This window comes from Bufo gargarizans, chromosome 1, assembly GCF_014858855.1.
Source record: "Bufo gargarizans isolate SCDJY-AF-19 chromosome 1, ASM1485885v1, whole genome shotgun sequence".
NCBI lineage: Eukaryota > Metazoa > Chordata > Amphibia > Anura > Bufonidae > Bufo > Bufo gargarizans.
The window spans coordinates 59,377,747-59,397,564 of NC_058080.1; positions in this window are offsets into that span (position 1 = coordinate 59,377,747).

A 19,818-nucleotide genomic window follows, 5' to 3' on the forward strand; every position below is an offset into this window, starting at 1 on the left:
ATGGCGAGTTCATAGAAGAATTTTTTTTTTGGCACAAGTTAGCGGAAATAGATTTTTTTTTTTTTCTTACAAAGTCTCAGATTCAACTAACTTGTGACAAAAAATAAAATCTCACATGAACTCACCATACCCCTCATGGAATCCAAATGCGTAAAATTTTTTAGACATTTATATTCCAGACTTCTTCTCACGCTTTAGGGCCCCTAAAATGCCAGGGCAGTATAAATACCCCACAAGTGACCCCATTTTGGAAAGAAGACACCCCAAGGTATTCCGTGAGGGGCATGTCGAGTTCCTAGAATTTTTATTTATAAGTTAGCGGAAAAATAAAAAAAATTTCTCTTACAAAATCATTTCCGATAACTTGTGCCCAAAAATATATATTCTAGGAACTCACCATGCCCCTCACGGAATACCTTGGGGTGTCTTCTTTCCAAAATAGAGTCACTTGTGGGGTATTTATACTGCCCTGGCATTTTAGGGGCCCTAAAGCATGAGAAGAAGTCTGGAATCCAAATGCCTAAAAATGCCCTCCTAAAAGGTACTCATTGGAATTTGGGCTCCTTTGCCCACCTAGGCTGCAAAAAAGTGTCACACATGTGGTATCACCGTACTCAGGAGAAGTTGGGCAATGTGTTTTGGGGTGTCTTTTTACATATACCCATGCTGGGTGAGAGAAATATCTCTCTAAAATGATAGCTTTGTATAAAAAAAAATGTGAAAAGTTGACTTTTAGAGAGATATTTCTCTCACCCAGCATGGGTATAATGTAAAAATACACCCCAAAACACATTGCCCTACTTCTTCTGAGTACGGTGATACCACATGTGTGACACTTTTTTGCAGCCTAGGTGGGCAAAGGGGCCCAAATTCTAAAGAGCACCTTTAGGATTTCACAGGGCATTTTTGACACATTTGGATTTCAAACTACTTCTCACGCATTAGGGCCCCTAAAATGCCAGGGCAGTATCAATACCCCACAAGTGACCCCCTTTTGGAAAGAAGACACCCCAAGGTATTTCGTGATGGGCATAGTGAGTTCATGGAAGTTTTTATTTTTTGTCACAAGTTAGTGGAATATCAGACTTTGTAAGAAAAATAAAAATCATCATTTTCTGCTAACTTGTGACAAAAAATAAAAACTTCTATGAACTCACTATGCCCATCAGCGAATACCTTAGGGTGTCTACTTTCCAAAATGGGGTCATTTGTGGGGTGTTTCTACTGTCTGGGCATTGTAGAACCTCAGGAAACATGACAGGTGCTCAGAAAGTCAGAGCTGCTTTAAAATGCGGAAATTTACATTTTTGTACCATAGTTTGTTGTCACAACCAGACAGCTGAGAAGCTCTGATAGAGGCCTTTCAGAACCTCCTCCTTGAGTTTCTGTGTTGTGGTTTTCAGCTCCTCCTCTCGTCAGCCTCTCTCAGCTGTCATGTGTTGGACTAATTGCTTCCCTTTAAATTCTTCCCCAGAAGGCTTTTCTGGGCGGCTTATACTACTTCCTGGAGTGTGTGTGCACGCTGACTCTGTCCTCCTGTTTGCTTCAAAGCTAAGTGTTGTACCTTTATCTGTTATTATCTGTTTGCTGGATCCCAGGTGACCCTGACTCCCTCCGTATCTTGTGTAGGGAGCCGGTGGTCGTGTCCCCTCACTATTGTAGGGTGCTCAGGGCTTTATAGTCAAGGTTCGTGGATATGCAAACCTCCACCATTCGGATCTTTGCATAGGCTGAGCAGCCAGGGAAAGTGCCATGGTCTTTCAGAGGGATTGAAAGATGCATTTGCCTTTCATGAGAGGCCTATTTCTTTGGACTCTGCTATGTCTCAGGCCGTTCGTATTGACAGGCGTCTTAGAGAGAGAGGAGAGATGTCTCCTTCCTGTCATACGCAGTCCCAGGACAGTGCAGCGGTCCCGCTCTGTGCGCAGGGGTGTCAGTCGCCGTCAGCCCCTTCTGAGCAGGAGCCCATGCAGCTGGGGTTGATTGCTACTGACAATAGAAGATTCAGCTCGCATGGGAGGGTTTGTTTTTGTTGTGGAGGTATAAATCATTTGGCAAATATTTGTCCCTCTAGGAGATTCAGGCAGTTTTCTGGGAGTAATAAAGAAACAAACAGGAAAAAATCTTTTAAAAATGTTCCGTCTGTTACTATTGGCAGGGTTGAGGCGGAAATTGAAGGTTTTCCATTTGCTTGTAGTTCCCGTTTTGTCCTGCCGGCTAGGGTGGCGCTAGACAGCAAGAACATTTTTTGTGAGATTTTTGTGGATAGTGGAGCAGCGGTTAATCTCATTGATAATCAATTTGCGATAACTCATGGTTTCCAGGTGCGCACTTTGGGAAAGGATATTCCTGTTTTTGCTATCGATTCCGCTCCACTTTCTCAAAAATCATTAAAGGGCATAGTTCACAATATCCGTTTAATTGTGAGTGATGCTCATGTTGAGGATGTGTCATGTTTCGTCCTTAGCGGTTTACCCACCCCTCTGGTGTTGGGGCTGCCCTGGCTCACTAAGCATAACCCCACCATTGATTGGCAAGCAAGGCAAATAAATGGTTGGAGTGACTTTTGCAGAGAGAATTGCCTCACGACATCTGTTTCTGAGGTTGCTACTAAGACTGTACCATCTTTTCTCTCTGAATTTTCGGATGTCTTCTCTGAGAGTGGAGTTCAGGATTTGCCCCCGCACAGGGAGTACGATTGCCCTATTAATCTCATCCCAGATGCCAAGCTGCCTAAATCTCGTTTATACAATCTTTCCCAACCTGAGAGGATCGCTATGCGTGCTTATATCTCTGAGAGTCTGAGAAAAGGACACATACGACCCTCGAAGTCACCTGTTGCCGCTGGTTTTTTCTTTGTTAAGAAAAAAGATGGTTCTTTAAGACCTTGTCTGGATTTCAGGGAGCTGAACAATATCACAATTCGTGACCCTTATCCGCTTCCTCTGATCCCGGACCTATTTAACCAGGTTGTTGGGGCTAAAGTCTTTTCCAAATTAGATTTAAGAGGGGCATACAACCTGGTCAGGGTCAGAGAAGGGGACGAATGGAAGACGGCCTTCAATACCCCTGAGGGCCATTTTGAAAATTTGGTTATGCCTTTTGGTTTGATGAATGCCCCAGCCGTTTTTCAGCATTTCGTGAACAGCATTTTTTATCATTTGATGGGAAAATTTGTATTGGTGTATTTGGATGACATTTTGATTTTTTCTCCCGATTTCAAAACTCATAAGGAACATTTATGTCAGGTCTTGCTCATCCTGCGGGAGAATAAATTATATGCGAAACTGGAAAAATGTGTGTTTGCGGTTCCAGAAATTCAATTTCTGGGGTTTCTTCTCTCCGCTTCTGGTTTTCGCATGGACCCCGAGAAGGTCCGCGCTGTGCTTGAGTGGGAGCTTCCTGAGAATCAAAAGGCGCTGATGCGTTTTTTGGGCTTTGCCAATTATTACAGGAAGTTCATTTTGAATTATTCTTCTATTGTTAAACCACTCACTGATATGACCAGAAAGGGGGTAGATTTTTCTTCTTGGTCAGTAGAGGCGCGTAAGGCTTTTTCTGATATCAAGGAGAGTTTTGCTTCCGCTCCCATCTTGGTGCAACCTGATGTTTCTTTACCCTTCATAGTTGAGGTTGATGCTTCTGAGGTGGGTGTGGGGGCGGTCTTGTCTCAGGGTTCCTCTCCTGCCAAATGGCGACCGTGTGCCTTTTTCTCAAGAAAACTCTCCTCCGCAGAGAGAAATTACGATGTGGGAGATAGGGAATTGTTGGCCATCAAGTTGGCTTTTGAGGAATGGCGCCATTGGCTAGAGGGAGCCAGACACCCTATTACCGTATTTACTGACCATAAAAATCTGGCCTACTTGGAGTCAGCCAAGCGTCTGAACCCGAGACAGGCCAGATGGTCGTTGTTCTTTTCTAGGTTTAATTTTGTTGTCACGTTCCGCCCTGGAGTTAAGAATGTAAAGGCAGATGCCCTGTCACGTTGTTTTCCGGGAGGCGGGAATTTTGAAGACCCGGGTCCCATTTTGGCTGAAGGTGTGGTGGTCTCTGCTCCTTTTCCTGAATTGGAGGCAGAGGTGCAGGCAGCCCAGTCAGAGGCTCCTGATCTTTGTCCTCCTGGGAGGTTGTTTGTGCCTCTCGCTTTAAGACACAAGATTTTTAAAGAACACCACGATACGGTCCTTGCTGGGCACCCGGGGGTAAGAGCCACACTGGATCTCATCGCTCGGAGATTCTGGTGGCCTGCGCTTCGTAAGTCGGTTGAGGGTTTTGTGGCAGCCTGCGAGACTTGCGCTCGTGCCAAAGTCCCTCATTCACGGCCATCAGGTCCTCTCCTTCCCTTACCCATTCCTTCCCGTCCTTGGACACATCTGTCCATGGACTTCATAACGAACCTGCCTCGTTCCTCGGGGAAGACTGTGATTCTGGTGGTGGTGGACCGTTTTAGCAAAATGGTGCATTTCATCCCTTTTCCTGGTTTGCCCAATGCTAAGACGCTGGCGCAGGCATTTGTTGATCACATTGTCAAATTGCACGGTATTCCTTCAGACATAGTCTCTGATAGGGGCACGCAGTTTGTTTCCAGATTCTGGAAGGCTTTCTGTTCTCGCTTGGGGGTTCGGTTGTCATTCTCTTCTGCTTTCCACCCGCAGTCGAATGGCCAGACAGAGCGCGTCAATCAGAATCTGGAGACATATCTGCGTTGTTTTGTGGCGGAGAATCAAGAGGATTGGTGTTCTTTTTTGTCCCTTGCTGAGTTTGCTTTAAATAACCGTCGTCAGGAGTCCTCTGATAAGTCACCATTTTTTGGTGCATATGGGTTTCATCCACAGTTTGGGACTTTCTCGGGAGAGGGGTCTTCTGGTTTACCTGATGAGGACAGATTCTCCTCGTCTTTGTCATCTATTCGGCAAAAGATTCAAGATAATCTAAAGAGCATGAGTGAGAGATATAAGCGTGTGGCTGATAAGAGACGTGTGCTTGGTCCGGACCTGAATGTTGGTGATCTGGTGTGGTTGTCTACCAAGAATATCAAATTGAAGGTTCCCTCCTGGAAGTTGGGTCCTAGGTTTATTGGGCCTTACAAAATCCTGTCTGTCATCAATCCTGTTGCCTACCGTCTTGATCTTCCTCAGACTTGGAAGATCCATAATGTTTTTCATAAGTCCTTATTGAAACCTTATGTTCAACCCATTGTACCCTCGCCTTTGCCTCCTCCTCCGATTATGGTTGATGGGAATCTTGAATTTCAGGTCTCTAGGATTGTGGATTCTCGTCTTGTCCGCGGTTCTCTTCAGTACCTTGTTCAGTGGGAGGGGTATGGTCCTGAGGAGAGGATGTGGGTCCCAGTGACGGACATTAAGGCCTCTCGTCTCATCAGGGCTTTCCATAGGTCCCATCCTGAGAAGGTGGGTTCTGAGTGTCCGGAGTCCACTCGTAGAGGGAGGGGTACTGTCACAACCAGACAGCTGAGAAGCTCTGACAGAGGTCTTTCAGAACCTCCTCCTTGAGTTTCTGTGTTGTGGTATTCAGCTCCTCCTCTCGTCAGCCTCTCTCAGCTGTCATGTGTTGGACTAATTGCTTCCCTTTAAATTCTTCCCCAGAAGGCTTTTCTGGGCGGCTTATACTACTTCCTGGAGTGTGTGTGCACGCTGACTCTGTCCTCCTGTTTGCTTCAAAGCTAAGTGTTGTACCTTTATCTGTTATTATCTGTTTGCTGGATCCCAGGTGACCCTGACTCCCTCCGTATCTTGTGTAGGGAGCCGGTGGTCGTGTCCCCTCACTATTGTAGGGTGCTCAGGGCTTTATAGTCAAGGTTCGTGGATATGCAAACCTCCACCATTCGGATCTTTGCATAGGCTGAGCAGCCAGGGAAAGTGCTAGGTCTTCTGCAGGGGTCTCCCTTGGTTCCTTAGTTTTTGGATCCAGCGAGTCGTTTATACATGTTGCTTTGCCTTGTTTCCTGTACACCGTCCGTGACATTTGTAAACGCTATAACTTTTGCGCAAACCAATAAATATACACTTGTTGCATTTTTTTAATCAAAGACATGTAGAACAATACATTTTGAGAAAAATTTATATAGAAATGTAGTTTTATTTGAAAAATTTTACAACTGAAAGTGAAAAATGTCATTTTTTTGCAAAAAATTTGGTAAATTTTGATTAATAACAAAAAAAGTAAAAATGTCAGCAGCAATGAAATAACACCAAATGAAAGCTCTATTAGTGAGAAGCGGTAAGTTCCCACTAATAAGTTGTATGACCGAGCAATAAACCGTGAAAGTAGTGTAGTGCAGAATTGAAAAAAGTGGTCTGGTCATTAAGGGGGTTTAAGCTAGGGGAGCTGAGGTGGTTAATAAATAAAAATATAAAAAGTGTGGCGTGCATTTGTATTCACCCCCTGTACTCTGGTACCTCTAAATAAAGTCCAGTGTGACCAATTGCCTTCAGAAGTCACCTAATTAGTAAATAGAGTCCACCTGTGTGTAATTTATTCTCAGTACAACTACAACTGTTCTGTGAAGGCCTCAGAGGTTTGTTAGAGAACATTTGTGATCAAACAGCATCATGAAAACCAAGGAGCACACCAGACAGGTCAGGGATAAAGTTGTGGAAAAGTTTAAAGCAGGGCTAAGTTATAAAAAAAATATCCCAAGCTCTGAACATCTCAGGGAGCACTGTTCAATCCATCATCTGAAAATGGAAGGCGTATGGCACAACTGCAAACCTACCAAGACATGGCTGTCCACCTAAACTGACAGCCCAGGCAAGGAGAGCACCAATTAGAGAAGCAGCCAAGAGGCCCATGGTCGCTGTGGAGGAGCTGCAGAGATCCACAGATCAGGTGGGAGAATCTGTCCACAGGACAACTATTAGTCGTGTGCTCCACAAATCTGGCCTTTATGGAAGAGTGGCAAGAAGAAAGCCAGTTTTGAAAGCAAGCCATAAGAAGTCCCATTTGCAGTTTGCCACAAGCCACGTAGGGGACAAAGCAAATATGTAGAAGTAGGTGGTCTGGTCAGATGAGACAAAAGTTGAACTTTTTTGCTTAAATTCAAAACTCTATGTGTGGCAGAAAACTAACACTGCACATCACCCTGAGCACACCCCCATCCCCACTGTGAAACTCTATGGTGGCAGCATCATGCTGCGGGGATGCTTTTCTTCAGCAGGGGCAGGGAAGCTGGCCAGAGTTAATTGGAAAATGGATGGAGCTAAATACAGGGCAATCCTGGAGGAAAACCTGGTAGAGGCTGCAAAAAGACTTGAGACTGGGTGGAGGTTCACCTTCCAGAAGGACGACCCTAAACATCCAGCCAGAGCTAGAATGGAATGGTTTAGATCAAAGCATATTCATGTGTTAGAATGGCCAAGTCAAAGTCCAGGCCAAAATCCCATTGAGAATCTGTAGCAAAACTTAAAAATTGCCGTTTACAGATGCTCTCTATCCAATCTGACTGAGCACGAGCAAAGAAGAATGGGCAAAAATGTCAGCCTCTAGATGTACAACGCTGGTAGAGACCTCAAAAGACTTGCAGCTGTGATTGCAGCGAAAGCTAGTCCTACAAAGTATTGACAGATTTTTATTTACAATTTATTTTTAAATCCATGTATCATTTATTTTATTTTCACTTCACACATACTTGCTACTTTGTATTGGTCTATAAAATCCAAATAAAATACATTTAAGTTTGTGGGTGTAATGTGAAAAAAATGTGGAAAAGTTCAAGACGTATGAATACTTTTCCAGGGCACTGCAAACCTGGTATTGGATACGTATGTGTGCTCCTGTCATGTAAATTCCAGATCTGTCTTGTTCCAGAATTTTATTTTTTTATGGTTGTCATCCAACGCTGATAATGATTACCGAGTACAAAAACATAGAAAGCACCCAGAGCAATGGTTAAAGTTAGGAAACAGAAAAGGAAACTGACACTATTGCGGTGACAAGGGTCCCTGACTCACTCATTATATTGCTCTGCACCCAAAGAATATCAGTTTCCATTTATTCCAGTTACCCTACTGGTCAAGGACAATCCTGTGTGCAGTTGACGAATCCACATAGAAACGTGAGCATGAGGCCCGGAATAGAAACCAGCACACTTCAAGGGACATTACCCTTGAGTAAGTTGACAACAAATACAGAAACTGGTAAGACTGGTCCATCATAGTACAGTACCAGAAGATCCTCCGCTGAGGTCAGCTTCTAATACAAGAAAGGGCCCAAATGGTCCAGTAGAAGCCCGTCACTTGCTGCTAGGGAGAATTCTTGTGAGTTATTTGAATATATTAATAATATGACCTGTGTGCATCATAATTTAGAAAGTAATTATAATAATATAAGTAGATGTGCACATGTTCTGGAGAAGTTGACTGTAGGCCCTCAAAATAATTTATTCTAGAGTGAGTAAGGTACACCTTATAGCTGGCCTTACTTTAGCCTATACTGTACCCTCCGTTGTTACCCCCCTGGCATGCTGTACTGGCATGCTGTGTACAAATATATTAGACTGTGCGATACAGACAATAATATTGCCAACAACAATATTACCTTACGGTGACCAAATAAAGTAATCCAAAAGCACTGGTATACACTTAAAGGGGTTGTGCAAGAATGGTGGGGTGCAAACCTCCTCACTTGGTTGGACCTGTAAAGGGTCCTCCAGGCCTACGATGCTCCGCTAGGTTTCCTCACTGTAAACATCTGGTTTGACATCGCCACAGCCAATCGCTGGCTGCGGAGGAGACCGAATCCCCTTCAGTTATGTGACCATTTGTCATGATATAAGGGGAGCTGGTCAGAGATGTTGCCAGCGATAGGCTGCAGGCGATGTCAAACTGAATGTTTCCAGCGAGGGAGCACAGAGGAGCATCACAGGCCTGGAGGAGAAGGAGAAGGAGCCGGTGCTGGTAAGCAAATAATACATCCTTTCTTTACAGATCTGCCCAAGGTGGGAGGGGGGAAAGTTTTCCAAAAACTCCCCTGTTCTTACACAACTCCTTTAAATGGGTTGTCCGGCCTAGGAGCTTTTCTAGCACGTGACTGATGAGGTTAATTATTGGCTACAGCAATCACGATACCAAGCAAGTTCCGATCCAACATGGCTGCGGACAGATGTGTTTTTTTTTTTTTTTTACTGGCCTCTGGCTCCAACCATTGGGGTTGTTGGCTCCTAGACAACCCCATTTATCATAAATCCTCTGGTGCCAGTTCATCTATGGTACCCGCTTCTGCAGGGCTGCCCTCTGTGACCGCAAAAGCTGCACACCCTTAAAACTGTCTTTAAACCAGTCCCACACTGTACACAAACTCTCAAGGACCTTGTGACTGGTTTCCACATACATCCTGTAATGCCACTCCTGCTTATGTGCTATGTACTATAGCTTCAGCATAGTAAGACTTATAATACAGTACCACAGGTGTATGCCCTGGCCATGGAGGAGCGGATTAGAGGATGAGAGTGGTAGTGGCTCTGGCTGCAATGGATATTCACATAAATCACAGTGGCAGTCCTCGCACCGATGCTCCCTAGGGCCAGGGCAGTGATAGGAGGTTGCACTCTTTCTTCTCTCGGGGCACACCCTGACAGCAGGGCTCCTGCCTGATTGATGGGGTACTTTTGATGTTATGAGTTTGGTATGGGTGCAAGGCAGGAGGTGTAGGTGCGGTGGCCGGCAAATGGTGCTGGAGTCAGTAACCAGGCCAGTTGTAGGAAATAGGCGAGTCTCTCTTTAAGAAGAATGGGAGTTGTAGACCATACAACTGTATTTTTCTGGTGATAAACTTTTTTATTTGTCTGTTGAATTGTAATATTTAGTGACACAATTTTTCTTACATGTAACTTATTGATTAACATTTATTATTTTTTTACTGTGTGGTAATGGGGGGAAAAAAAGCTATTCCACTATAGTTTTTTGCACTTTACATTTACAACGTTCACTTTGAGGGATATTGTATGGGTCAGTACTATGGGGTTGATACCTAGTATGTATAGTTTTATTAGTTTTTTTTTACTATTTTTGCACAATAATAGCACATGTAAAAAACAACAACTTTTTTTATGTTGTCGCATTTCAAGAGTCAAAACGTATTAATTTTTTCCGCTGATGTAGCCAAATACTGGCTTGTTTTTCGCAGGACAAGATTTAGTTTTATTGGTACCAGAGGCGTAGCTATAGGAGGTGTAGAGGTAGCAGTCGCTATAGGGCCCAGGAGCCTGAGGGGCCCAAAGACCCTTGTGCCGCATAAGAAGACACTGGTATTATAGAAAGTGCATGCTGTCACTGTACACCTCTGGCTGGAGGGAAGGGGTTAGGTCAAGAATTTAGCATTGGGTGGGGGGTGCCGTTTCAATTTTTGCCTCAGGCAGCATGAAGGCCAAGTGCTTCCCTGTCCCTGGCCACAAAGCACTGAGGGAAGGGGGGCCCAAGCTGAACTATTGCACCAGGGCCTATGAGCCTCTAGCTACGCCCCTGGTTGGTACCATTTTTGCGGTACATGGGACTTACTGATTAACACATATTTATTTTTGGGGGGAATAGGAACAATTTTGTTATGTTTTGCGTTTATTTTTTATTTTTAGGGCGGTTCACGGGGCAATTTAAATAGCATTATCTTTATTATATGGGTTGTGGAGAACAAAGCGCAATACCTTATATGTATGCTTTTTTCCCCACATTTTTACAAAATAAAACCGCTTTTTATGGATTTTTTTTATTATTTATGGATTTTTGTTTATATAAATAAACTTATTAACCTTTATTTATTTTACTCTATTACTGTAATTATGGTAATAAATATACAGTCATAGCAGTCCTGGGGATCTTTGTTAAGCTGCCATGGCAACACATCGAACAGTCACCATCAGGGGCGTAGCTAGAACTGACTGGGCCCCACAGCAAAATTCTGTATGGCCCCCCCCCCCCCCTCCATGACTATCCTGGCATCCTATATGTGCCTATGTAAGGGAGAGTTCACATCACATTTTTGCCATCAGTTTGATGTTTACGTTGGAAAATGGGATACAAAAGCGCAGCACACTACGCTTTTGTATCCTGCAAAGTCTGTTAAAAAAAAAAACGTATACATTAACGTATCATTTTTTTTATGGTGTCAGTCTGAGTCACCTGTTAACATATACATTTTATGTATACATTACCAGGGGGTCAGCAACCTTCGGCACTTTAGCTGTTGTGAAACCACAATTCCCAGCATGTTCCATTAATTTCTATGGGAGTTATGAGAAGAGCAGAGCAATAATGCATGCTGGGAGTTGTAGTTTCACAACAGCTGAAGTGCCGTAGGTTGCCTACCCCTGCATTAGACGAATGGCAAAACGTGATGTGAAACCGGCCTTAGTGTGCCATGATAGTGCCAAGTGGCAAGCACTAGAGACAGAGAAGGGAGGCTGCAATATACAGGGCACAGTATAGTATAGGGGGTACAGTACAGGGCAAAGGGGGGGGGATGCACAGTGCAGCATAGGGGGCACACTAAAGGGCAGGGGGGACAGTACAGCATAGCGGGCACAATACAGGGCAGGGCAGTGAATTATAGGGGGTACAGTATAAGGCAGGGGGCACACACAGTGCAGCATATGGGGCACAGTGCATTATAGGGGGCACAGTATAGGGCAGGAGGCACACTCAGTGCAGCATAGGGCAGGGGGCAGAATACAGCATGGGGTGCACAGTACAGGGCAGAGGGCAAAATACAGCATAGGAGGTACAGTACAGGGCAGGGGGTATACACAGTGCAGCATGGGGGGTACAGTACAGGGCAGGAGGCACACACAGTGCAGCATGGGGGGTACAGTACAAGGCAGGGGGCAGAATACAGCCAAAACATGCACCTAGAAATGCTCCATTCACATGTCCTACCTCAGGAGATGATAGTTACTAGTGGGCAAAAGGACCTTTCATGATGTCAGGAGCACATGATCAGTCACATGAGTGGGCGGAGTCAAGCTCAGGGCTGTGCAGGAGATTGTGTGGAAATGACTGCCAGCATAACATTCGGGGCATTGGTCAAAACATCCGGGGCTCAAGCCCCGAATGTTTTGTCCTAACGACACCCCTGGCTGGCGCTCTTCTCTAGTCATGCTACAAGTCAAGGTACCGCACCCCCTTCCTTGCCCCTTCGCCTGTGACCGACAGCCGGCTGTTCGGCAAAGGCAGCCGAACTCTCGTGCATAAGCCCTGTCAGTCACAGCGAAGGGGCAGGGAAGGGGGCGTGGTTACCGTGACTTGAAGCAAGGAGGCCACTGCCCCCTTGACTTTAAGCATGACTAGAAAATCACATGGGCAGGGGATAAAAGAACGTTTTCTGAGCTTTTGCTTCATCTGCCTTCAGGAAGAAAACGATCGTCGGAAACACGCTGCTGGCTACTCTCAGGTACTGCTGGCGACTTGGGATGGTTTTTGGAGGTGACAGGTTCCCTTTAACCACCCCCTAATAAGGATGAGATGACTCCGTTCATATGTCCCAGTCTATGTGGTAAAGCTAACAAGTGAGCTACATAAAACAGGAAATGACAGCCTATTGTGTGTCATAACTGCCAATTCAAGACTTTTTTTTATATGGACAGTAACAAAAATATGTTTATAATAAAAACTTGATTTAAAAAATATGTAATATTCTTATTCCATATTCCCTTTCACAAAATTATATAGAATACACCGTATATTGTCTTCAGCCTGTCAGAACACCTAAGGGTGTTCTTCAAAGTACTGTAGGTTCCGAACAGATGACCTCGTAATGATCAGCAAACTATCGTCACCCTCCCATCTTATATTGATATGACTATTTATGTTTATATAGGTAATATCATATGTTCCATAAGTAGATATTCTGCATATAGTAATATATGGATGAGTCATATGCGTGTAGTGAGGCCTCGTTGGAGAGTATCGCTTTCGGTTTGTTGATGACATACTGCACTAAAGTCTATGGCCTAAAATTATCTCACGGGGCAGGGAACTATCAGCCGAGATGATGTAGAGATTGGATGACTGTGCTAATGGTATATGTCAGAACATCCACACACACTGACTTACAGTAACTCTGCCCTCCAGAATTTTCACTGAAACTGCTGTAACGTAACGAGAGGGGGACGGAAAAAAGAAGTTTGCTTTTACTTTTCACATGCAGATCTGAATGCTATGTGGCACAGTTACCGTAATGCATACCCTATCAGAGCATAAAGGGGTTTTATAATCTAAGACATTGGGGGCATATCCCTAGGAAAGGCCACCAATGTCAGATAGGTGCAGGTCCCACCTCTCGGACCCGCACCTACCTCCAGAATGGATCCCTGAAAGTGAAGGAAAGTGCATCGGGCATGCGTGGCGTGCTGTCTATACATATCTATAGGAGTTCTGAAAATAGTTATGAGACCACCCATAGAAGTGAATGGAGAGCACACTGCACCAGCTTAGCCAGTGCTCCATTCACCGCTATGGTACTGCTGGAAATAGCCAAGCTAGCACTCTGCTATTTTCTGAACTCCATTAGAAATAAATAGAGGTTGGTAACGCATGCGCAACTGGTCTCCATTCACTTCGGCGGGTTCTGTTCTGGAGATAGGAGTCGGTCCCAGAGGTGGGACTCACATTCATCTGACATTGGTGGCCTATCCTGGCAATATGTGTCACGGATGGTGTTGCAGAAAGCTGGAACTTATAAATAAACATCCGACTGGCTTGATCCCAAACTAAAGAGTATATGGGTGAGCCCTATAAAACCCCTAGAGCTCTCCCTGACTGCTATGCCCATGCAAAGGTCTTTATGGTAGACGATGGCATGCCCACGTACCTAATACTATGTGACACCTGAAAACCCTATAATAGTGAGGGGACACGACCACCGGCTCCCTGCACTTAATACGGACGGAGTCAGGGTCACCTAGAATAAAGCCAGCAAGGAAACACAAATAAAGGAAACAGACTTATCTGAGGAATCAGCAGAAGCAGCATCCAGCAGTGAACAACTCATCCAGGAAGAAGTATAAACCGCAAAGTGAGGCAGTATGGGAGGGAATATAAAGGGAGACAATTAGTGTAAATAGGTGACAGCTGGGAGAAGGAAAGGAGATGACAAAGTGAAACCAAAACAAAGAACGTCATGCAAGAGGTAGAGAAGAACGTCTAACAGACCTTCTCACAGAACTGGCGGTGACAATATGCCACCAATGTCTGAGGTGAGACAACCCCTTTAATGGCAATGCCATGTCTTGAGAAATTCAGATATTATTGATAAAATCGATCATAATGAATCTATTTATGTAAAGTCGTTGTTGGGTTTAAACCAAAACATCTTTAACGCCCTGTTAGAAAATACCTAATTTCTCCTGTGGAGGTGCTGCTGTGAAATTTAACACTTGATGCCAGGTTAGCTGATAGATAAAGGGTCTCATCAGCCTGCAATCAGCTTATCTATTTTATATACAGTTGCAAGAAAAAGTATGTGAACCCTTTGGAATGATATGGATTTCTGCACAAATTGGTCATAAAATGTGATCTGATCTTCATCTAAGTCACAACAATAGACAATCACAGTCTGCTTAAGCTAATAACACACAAATAATTAAATGTTACCATGTTTTTATTGAACACACCATGTAAACATTCACAGTGCAGGTGGAAAAAGTATGTGAACCCTTGGATTTAATAACTGGTTGAACCTCCTTCGGCAGCAAAAACTTCAACCAAACGTTTCATGCAGTTGCCACTCCAGTTGGGCCACTCCAGAAGGCGTATTTCATTCTGTTGTTGATTTACTTCTATTCTTTGGATCGTTCTCCTGTTGCAACACCCATCTTCTGTTGAGCTTCAGCTGGTGGACAGATGGCCTTAAGTTCTCCTGCAAAATGTCTTGATAAACTTGGGAATTCATTTTTCCTTCGATGATAGCAATCCGTCCAGGCCCTGACGCAGCAAAGCAGCCCCAAACCATGATGCCCCCACCACCATACTTCACAGTTGGGATGAGGTTTTTATGTTGGTGTGCTGTGCCTCTTTTTCTCCACACATAGTGTTGTGTGTTTCTTCCAAACAACACAACTTTGGTTTCATCTGTCCACAGAATATTTTTGCCAGTACTGCTGTGGAACATACAGGTGCTTATGTGCAAACTGCAAACGTGCAGCAATGGTTTTTTTGGACAGCAGTGGCTTCCTCTGTGGTATCCTCCCATGAAATCCATTCTTGTTTAGTGTTTTACGTATCGTAGATTCGCTAACAGGGATGTTAGCATATGCCAGAGACTTTTGTAAGTCTTTAGCTGACACTCTAGGATTCTTCTTCACCTCATTGAGCAGTCTGCGCTGTGCTCTTGCAGTCATCTTTACAGGACGGCCACTCCTAGGGAGAGTAGCAGCAGTGCTGAACTTTCTCCATTTATAGACAATTTGTCTTACCGTGGACTGATGAACAGCAAGGCTTTTGGAGATACTTTTATAACCCTTTCCAGCTTTATGCAAGTCAACAATTCTTAATCGTAGGTCTTCTGAGAGCTCTTTTGTGCGAGGCTGTCATGGTCTCACCTTCTCACTGTTCTCCTTCGTTTGACATGTGCTGGCGGCCATCTTGGTTTCTGGGTTTCTTGTAGCCTCCCACCCTGCGGCTTCTCCTTCCCACTGGGAGGAGCTGGATGCCTAGCTCATATATATAGGAGGTCTGTGGCTTCAGTTCCCTGCTTGGTCCTCCTGTGTTCACATGCTTCTAAGACTGCTGCTGCTTCTGGTTCCTGATCCTGGCCTCGTCTGACTACCCCGTTGGTTCCTGATCCTGGCTTCGTCTGACTACCCTGCTGGTTCCTGATCCAGGCTTCGTCTGACTACCCTCCTGGTTCCTGACCTCTGTCTACGCAAGACCCTGCTTCGGTTTAGCCATCCGTTTGGACTTTTGCTTACAGCTGACTTTCAATAAAACCTTCTTATTTCCACTTATCTCTTGTTGTACGTCTGGTTCATGGTTCCATGACATTAGGACCAAGCCCTGAATTCTGACGGTACAGGGCCATCCTCGCTACCTACGCTGGTTGCCAGACTTGATCAGCAGGATCACCTGTTGGGTCGGTTCGCTGTGGCGTTGCAAACCCTGCTTGAACGCACGGCTCATTTCGCTTCCGTTACCGATGGGTCGGTTGTCGCTCCTGGGCCCGCTCCTACTGCCGCTACGGTTGTTGCTGCGCCTGCGGTGTCTCGGGGTATGACCGGTTCTGCCCCCCTTCCACAGCGCTTTGGGGGAGAGCCAACTCAGTGCCGAGGTTTCCTTAACCAGGTGGGCATTTATTTCGAGTTGCTGCCACATGCCTTTCCTACTGAGAGATCAAAGGTGGGCTTCTTGATCTCGCTGCTCTCGGACAAGGCCTTGGCCTGGGCCAGCCCTTTATGGGAGAACAACAATCCGGTGGTTGCCGAGTTTTCCGGTTTTGTTGCTTCTCTTCGGAAGGTATTCGATGTGCCGGCTCATGCTGCCTCTGCTGCGAAGCTCCTTATGTCCATCAGACAGGGTTCACGATCCGTAGCTGAATACGCCATTGAGTTTCGTACCCTGGCAGCAGAGGTGGGCTGGAATAATGAGGCTCTGGTCGCTGCTTTCTCTCATGGTCTCTCGGATGCCTTGAAGGATGAGGTTGCAGCTAAGGACCTACCAGTGGAGCTCGAGTCTCTTATTTCTTTCCTGATTTTGATTGACACCAGACTCAGGGAGAGACCTTCCTTTAAGGAGAGCCTGCGGAGGTCTTCTAACAGATTGGCGCCTACGTTTGCTGTCCCACCCGTGCCTCCCTCTCCTCCCACGCCTCCTGGGGATGACTTGTCTGGGGGTGAACCCATGCAGCTGGGGTTTGCTCGCCTGTCCGAGGGGGAGAGGGTACTCCGGAGACGCGAGGGCCGATGCATGTACTGTGGTCTCGGTGGGCATTTTCGGTTGGCATGTCCGAACCGTCCGGGAAACGCTCGCACCTGAGATCCTGTCGGGGGCAGATCTTGGGTGGAGTCTCCTCGTCCCCGGTTTCCCGTGTTGACAAACCACTGATCACTGTTGTCCTCTCCTGGGTCGGGGGCTCGGTGACGACCCAGGCGTTGGTGGACTCTGGTGCTGGTGGGTTGTTCATTGATAGTGTGTTCGCTGCCGCCAATTCCATTCCTCTGCAGCCTCGAGGTTCCCCACTGGCTCTTGAGGCGATAGACGGCAGACCCCTTCTGCCGCCACACGTGACTCATGAGACCCTTCCAGTGGGGATAGCCATTGGTGCCGTTCACAGAGAGTCGGTCTGTCTCCAGGTGATTTCGTCTCCACACTACTCGGTGGTCTTGGGGTACCCCTGGCTCCAGAAGCATAATCCGACTTTCGATTGAAGATCGGCCGAGATCCTCTCGTGGTCACCGCAGTGTGGGGCTAGTTGCATCCATGGGCCTGTCAAGTTGCTGTGTACTTCCTCAGACTCTCTGTTGCCTCCTGAATACGAAGAGTACCGGGATGTATTCGATAAGGTGCGCGCGGTTGCCCTACCTCCGCACCACCCATACGATTGTGCCATAGAATTACAATCTGGTGCCGTTCCTCCTCGTGGCAAAGTCTATCCACTGTCGGTAGCGGAGAATGAGGCCATGGAGGAGTACGTGAGGGAGGCGCTTTCACGCGGACACATTCGCAAATCCTCGTCCCCGGCAGGGGCTGGATTTTTCTTTGTGAAAAAGAAGGGCGGTGAGTTGAGGCCTTGCATCGATTACAGGGGTCTCAATCGCATCACGATCAAGAACGCTTACCCGATACCCTTGATTTCCGAGCTGTTCGATCGTCTCAAAGGGGCCACGGTCTTTACCAAACTCGACCTGAGGGCGGCATATAACCTGGTAAGGATCAAGGCGGGCGATGAGTGGAAGACCGCGTTTAACACCAGGACCGGTCATTATGAATCCTTGGTTATGCCCTTTGGGTTGTGCAATGCGCCCGCAGTCTTCCAGGAATTCATCAACGATGTTTTCCGTGACCTGTTGCAGCAGTGTGTGGTGGTCTATTTGGATGACATCTTGGTATATTCTGAATCCATGGAGGCCCACAATATGGATGTCAGACGAGTGTTGCAACGGTTACGAGAGAACAGGCTGTTCGGTAAGCTTGAGAAATGCGAATTTCACCGATCCCAGGTAACCTTCTTAGGTTACATCATTTCCGCTGAGGGGTTCTCCATGGATCCTGAGAAGGTTTCGGCTGTCTTACAGTGGCCCCAGCCCAGTGGTCTCCGTGCCCTGCAGCACTTTTTGGGCTTCGCCAATTATTATCGGAAGTTCATCAGGGACTTTTCCATGCTAGCCAAGCCTCTCACGGATCTGACCAGGAAGGGTAGTAATTTCCAGGTCTGGCCGCTCGAGGCCATCCGAGCTTTTGAGGCTCTAAAGTCCGCCTTTGTGTCGGCTCCGATTCTGTCGCATCCCAACCCTGGGTTGCCCTTTGTCCTCGAGGTGGACGCGTCTGAGACGGGAGTAGGCGCCCTTCTGTCTCAGCGTAGAACACCAGAGGGTCCTCTGCTTCCTTGTGGGTTTTACTCCCGGAAACTGTCTTCCGCGGAGTGCAACTATCAGATTGGTGACAGGGAGTTATTGGCCATCGTGCAGGCCCTTAAAGAATGGAGGCACCTGCTCGAGGGATCGGTGGTTCCGGTTCTCATCCTGACGGACCACAAGAATCTGACCTACCTTTCTGAGGCCAAGAGATTGACACCACGTCAGGCCAGATGGGCTCTGTTCTTGTCACGTTTTAATTACGTGGTCTCCTACCTACCCGGTTCCAAGAACATCAGAGCGGATGCCTTATCACGGCAGTACTCCGAGCTGTCCGGGGAGGAGTCGATTCCGACTTCGGTCATACCTACGAATCAGATCCTGGCCGCCATTCGCACCAGCCTGACCTCTCCCCTGGGTGAGCAGATTTTGGCGGCTCAATCTGGTGCTCCCTCTGGGAGACCCAACGGCAGGTGTTTTGTGCCTGAGGAGTTGCGCACTCGGTTGTTGCGAACCTACCATAACTCCAAGGCCGCGGGGCATCCTGGAAAGAATCAGCTGTCCTGGGCTGTTTCACGTCTGTTCTGGTGGCCTTCTCTACGTTCCGACATCGCCGCATATGTAGCGGCATGCTCCGTTTGTGCCCAGAGTAAGTCCCCTCGGCACCTTCCGTTGGGCCTTTTGCAACCCATAGCCACCGGGGAGCGCCCATGGTCACACCTGGGGATGGATTTCATTGTGGACCTCCCTGCATCCCGAGGCCATACGGTCATTCTCATGATTGTGGATCGGTTTTCCAAAATGTGCCACTGTGTTCCTCTCAAGAAGTTACCCTCTGCACAAGAGTTGGCCACGATTTTCGCCAGGGAGGTCTTCCGGTTGCACGGTTTGCCCAAGGAGATTGTGTCGGATCGGGGGAGTCAGTTTGTGTCCAGGTTCTGGCGCGCCTTTTGCTCCCAGTTGGGGATTCATCTCTCTTTCTCCTCGGCCTACCACCCTCAGTCCAATGGGGCCGCAGAACGATCCAATCAGGCCTTGGAGCAATTCCTTCGTTGCTATGTCTCCGATCACCAAGACAATTGGGTTGACCTCCTGCCTTGGGCTGAGTTTGCCAGGAACACGGCGGTGAACTCTTCCTCTGGGACGTCTCCCTTCATGGCCAATTATGGGTTCCAACCTGCCGTGTTACCGGAGGTATTCTCTCCCCAGGATACTCCGGCTGTGGAGGATCACCTTTCCGTCCTACGTGCTTCTTGGGTACAGATCCAGAGGTCCCTTGAGGTCTCTGCGCAGCGCCAGAGACT